Raw genomic sequence first — 5,557 nt, forward strand, 5'->3', positions numbered from 1 at the left:
AATGTGTGCTTGCCACTGCGTTGCCATAGAGATCAATTCAAGTGACAGCTGCTCCTGGGGAGAGGGAAAAGAATGCAGAAAGGCCTCCTTGTAGGGAAATTTTATAAAGCAAGGTTCTCCAAATCTCTCCCAAAATTCTGTGTTTTCTTAATTGACTTCCATTCATATGTAAAGACTATAGGGTTAACTACAAATAAAAAAGCAGAATTCACATTGTTGCATCTCCATCACTTATCTCTGATTAACCCTGAACAAGATTCACACTTTTTTGTTAATTTTTAACTTGCCACTATTCTATTGTTGGATTTCACTTAGGTTGTTGCTGCTGTCTGTTTTGTGTAATTTTGTACTTGTGACAAGTAGTGAATAAAGTTATTTAAAAAGACGCAGAAAGGCGAACTTTAGTCAGTGGAGAATATTGTAATAATTTGGCGGAGGCTTCTCAGTCGAGCAGTAACTGAATTGCTCATTTACTGAACGTGCAACATGTACAGAACTCTTCTGGGAACTAGTCAACCCAACTTAGTGAAACACACACTGAATGCATGCTGGCCCCGCCCACCCACCTACCTACCTACCTCTACCAACCACCACTCCATATCCTGACTGACATGACCTGTGATCCAGTGATTGACAGGAGAGGAAAGACTGGCCAACTTTGTTAGCTCTTCGTTAGGATATGCTCGAGAGGACAAAAGATTTTGCACCTCGTTATTGTTGGACCTCTGTGTGGAAACAGCGAACGGGACGTCATAAGGTAATGCAAAGGACTCTCCTACCTAACATACTCGTTTATTAACTTTTAAGAGCATATATATTTTTTGTGTGTGTCGGGGGGAGGGGGGGCTTAAACTCGGTGTTAGCTTGGTCGAAATAGCACATTAGCTGAATTATTCTGGAAAAAATAGGTTGTGTGTGTGTTTTTTTCTTTTCTTATTTAAATATATATTTAGATATATATTTTCCACGGGAGGGGCGAGGAACAGAGGCGCAACACAGTCTTTGTCTTTTTCCCGCCGAGTGTGGTGCATTGTCCTCCTGCGCTTCTGTTCTATGACTATTGAGAAGCTAGCCACGCTAACAGTGGCACATTTAGCTTCAGCTCTTTGAAAGACAAGACAAAGCAGCAGGTAAAAATACACATTTAATGAGAATAAAGAAAGACAACTTTTTTTTTGGAAGTTTAGAGACTGCTAAAACAATCTTATCCAGTTTTGAGCTTGCTCATGTAGGTTAGCCTGCTTTATTTAATTTTGTGTGAGCTGCAGTACACAACATTAAAAGTTAATATAACATTAGGTTGGTGGCGCGAGGAACTCCAACCTAAGTTTAATATTTATTATTTTTTTTAAGTGGGAAGGGAGCATGTTTTTTTCCTTTAATACAACGTCTTCCAGGGTCTTTTTCATAGGAAAACCATGTAACGTCTGTGTTAGGTTGGTCAAAAGAGCAATTAGTTGAATTATTCTGGAAAAGATGGGTTGTGTGTTTTTTTTCTTTTATTTACTTATGTAAATATATTTTTCAAGGGTTAAATAAATGCAACATTAAATTAACAATTGTCTCTCTGTCTTTTCCCGCCCAGTGTGGTGCATTGCTGTCCTCCTGCCCTTGCTGGCCGCGCTGACAGTGTGATGTAGCCTCAGTTCTTTGAGAGACAAGACAAAACAGCAGGTAAAAAGACATATAAAGTTAGACAACATTTTTTTTTTGAATTTAAAGACTGCTAAAACAATCTAACCCAGTTTTGAAGTTTCTCATGCAGGTTAGCCTGCTCTAATCTCAACTGTGGTTTATTGTTTCATAGGTTCCATTTAAAAAGCAAGACAGTGTAGTGGTCTGTAAATTAGTCGCAGTTAGTGGCAGTGCCATTGTTAAGGGTTTAACGTCAGCTTGACAGACCCTCCAAAATTTTTCCTCCAGTGTTTCAGGGTCTGCATGGTTTAAGTTAATAACATTGATCTATAGATAGTTTTTCTTTTAACTTTTTCCCATTTTTTGATACAACCCAAGCAATGTAGATCCCTTCTTTAATAATAGAACAAACAGATAATAGATTGAGATGTTTTTCAGTCACTGTTGTGTTGTTGCCATGCTCTTTGCAAATTAAAAGTTAAGTCAAATTCACACACATGCAGCCATGTACAGGTGTAGATTTTGTGGTGTTTGTAGTTCAGAATTAAGACAATTTTGTTATCATATGAAGAAACATCAGCACACAGCTAATTAACAGGGGTTTGTCTGTTTTATATTGTATAAAATATAATACACACAGTTTGCTGCTGTTTCTCTTATTATTTATTATACACAGTGACCAACAGGAAAAAACAGCCTAACATTTCAGCACAGGCCAAAATGCCAAAACATTAGGCAGTTTTTTCCTGTAATTGATCATAATTTTCATTACATAATAAATAATAAGAAATAGCAGCAAACCGTGTGGATTCTATTTTTGTACAGTGTGAGGCCTGCTGTTCAGCATTCTTGTGGAAACCTTATTTGTAAGGGTGAGCACATTGTCTTATTGGACTCTTCTCTGTTTTTAGGGAATAATTTCATGTCTGCAAGCCGCTGGATGATCAGTTTGGAGGGCAAGGTATTTTATGAGCCTGAGCAGATGCATGACTTTGGCAGCACCCTTGCTGGCTTCTTTGCGTCATACTACGTTTTCAACCTTGAGTATCAGGAGTCAGCGTCCATCACACTGGAGATGATACAGAGGTAAATACTTTACACCATTAAAGCTTACACCATTTAGGAATGAAATATATGTGATAGCTTGACTACAGTTGCAGAAACATATAGGTGATTGCTGTAATGTATGTTTTAATTTTGAAATTAAAGCAGCCTTTTTCCGTTAAAAGGTTCTTTGTGAGGATCAATCCAGACATGGGAACAAAATGCCCTGCAAAACTTGGTACAAGCCGCAAGACAGGTCATGTCGTAAAGAGGAAGGTTACAAGCATCAGCCCTCGGATCACCACCTTCCTCCAGCGGCTCTCTGGAGGACTTCCAACTAGGTAAGAATACAGAGATGATAATATCTTTTACATAGCTGATAATTATATACAGTTAAGCCCATAATTATTCATACCCCTGCTAAATTTTGACTTAAAGTTACTTTTGTTCAACAAGTTCTTTTTGAGCAGAAATGACACAGGTGTCTCCCAAAGATAATAAGACGATGTACAAGAGGCATCATTGTGGAAAAAATATTTCTCAGGTTTTATTTATATTTTAGCAAAAGTATCATGTCCAGAATTATTCATACCCTTCTCAATAATCAATAGAAAAAAGCCTTTATTGGCTATTACGGCAATCAAACGCTTCCTATAATTGCAGACCAGCTTTTGCATGTCTCCACAGGCATTTTTGCCCATTCATCTTTAGCAATGAGCTCCAAATCTTTCAGGTTGGAGGGTCTTCTTGCCATCACCCTGATCTTTAGCTCCCTCCACAGATTCTCAATTGGATTCAAGTCAGGACTCTGGCTAGGCCACTGCAAAACGTTAATGTTGTTGTCTGCTAACCATTTCTTCACCACGTTTGCTATATGCTTTGGGTCATTGTCGTGCTGAAATGTCCACTGGTTCCCAAGGCCAAGTTTTTCTGCAGACTGCCTGATGTTGTTGTTGAGAATCTTCATGTATTGCTCTTTTTTCATGGTGCTGTTTACTGTGATTAGGTTCCCTGGTCCATTGGCTGAAAAACACCCCCAAAGCATTAGGTTCCCACCACCATGTTTGACAGTGGGGATGGTGTTCTTTGGGTTGAAGGCTTCTCCATTTTTATGCCAAATGAAGGCAACATCATTGTGACCAAATAATTCAATTTTTGTTTCATCTGACCATAACACTGAAGACCAGAAATCTTCTTCTTTGTCCAGATGAGCATTTGCAAAGGCCAAATGAGCTTTGGCATGCCTTAGAAGTGCCTGGAGAAGTGGCGTTTTCCTTGGTCTGCATCCGTGGAACCCAACAGTGTCCGTTGGACTGTCTGCCTTGAGACATTGCTACCAGCAGAGCCCAGATTCACCAGAATGGCCTTGGTGGTGATCCTTGGATTCTTTTCACCTCTCTCACTATTCTCCTGGCCAGCACAGGTTTCACTTTTGGCTTCCGACAACGTCCTCTGAGATTTTCCACAGTGCGGAACATCTTGTATTTTTAATAATACTTTGCACTGTAGCCACTGGAACTTGAAAACATTTGGATATGGCCTTGTAGCCCATTCCTCACTTGTGAGCAGCCACAATGCACAGCTGCAGGTCCTCACTGAGTTCCTTTGTCTTAGCCATGAATGTCCACAGACCACCTGCAGAGAGCTGCTGTTTTTCACCTGTTGAGTTGATCAAAACAGCTATTTCCAATTAATCAGGGTAATTAGGATGCTTTAGAACAGCTTTGACTATTTGGAATGGATGGAACTTTGGATTTTCCCAGAGACTGTGACAGTTTGTAAAGGGTATGAATAATTCTGGACATGATACTTTTGCTCAAATGTAAATAAAAGCTGAGAAATATTTTTTCCACAATGATGCGTGCTGTACATCATCTTATTATCTTTTGTGAGACGCCTGTGTCATTTCCAGTCAAAAACTAACTTGCTAGTTGAATAAAAGTAACTTTAAGTCAAAATTTGCCAGGGTATGAATAATTATGGGCTTAACTGTACATACTGTACACACATCCATACAACAGTATGAATGATCTCAGACAGATGTGAACAAGTGAATAACCTGAGCAAACATGAATATTGATGATGTGTCTTTGACAGGTGGTGACGAAGACTACGCTGAACCCGACCATCCTGGTAACAGAAATCTAAATCCCATGTCACATTCTATTTCCTGGGACCCACTGATAATTACTACATTTTGTAAATGATTTTTGTTTTACAATTGTAATAGTTTATTTAATGTTCATGCTGGTGGGTTTGTCCTGTTTTTAGTGGAATGAAAAACTGTTTTTCTTAAAAAATCAGACACAGAAAGTTGAAGGACTGTGTAGTTTTCATGGACGCTTCTATTTATTTTGGTTATTGACATTGTTTTTATTCAGTTGAAAAATGTTTTCTTGTTAAAAAATTATCAACAATAAATGTTGGTTTAATTCACTATTCTGAGACTACTTTATTGAATTATATTGTTTTTGTAAATGTTCTTATATTGAATATGAATGTTAATATTATTTTATATGCTGCAAAACACAATTACAGTCTAAACAAATTATACTGTATACAATTACAGTGTTATACCATAAACCACATTTGCAGTACAGTGATACTATAAAACTTAATCACGGTAAGTCTTTCTAACTGTAAACCACGTTTACAGTAAAGCTGTTATACTGTAATATATGTTTACAGTAAAGTGGTTGAACTGTAAAACATCACAACAGTAAAGATACTGTAGATCAGTAATTACAGTAACTTACTGGCAATAGTGTTGCCAGTAAGTTGCTGTAAAAATACAATAAAATGTCCAACAGTGCTTCTATGATGACACCAATGTCCTCAGGTGTATCTGCAGAGTTTGCTCCTTCATGTCTGACAACGT

At 38.0% G+C, this 5,557-nt stretch overlaps 1 long non-coding RNA gene across 1 annotated transcript; it reads left to right on the forward strand.

Moving 5' to 3' along the window:
- Positions 1–612: 612 nt before the first annotated feature.
- On the forward strand, positions 613–4,960 carry LOC120439215. Its single transcript, XR_005612465.1, has 5 exons — positions 613–757; positions 1,586–1,674; positions 2,547–2,721; positions 2,865–3,020; positions 4,777–4,960. It is a non-coding gene; the product is annotated as an uncharacterized LOC120439215 (long non-coding RNA).
- Positions 4,961–5,557: the final 597 nt, after the last annotated feature.

This window comes from Oreochromis aureus, linkage group 3, assembly GCF_013358895.1.
Source record: "Oreochromis aureus strain Israel breed Guangdong linkage group 3, ZZ_aureus, whole genome shotgun sequence".
Classification (NCBI taxonomy): Eukaryota; Metazoa; Chordata; class Actinopteri; order Cichliformes; family Cichlidae; genus Oreochromis; species Oreochromis aureus.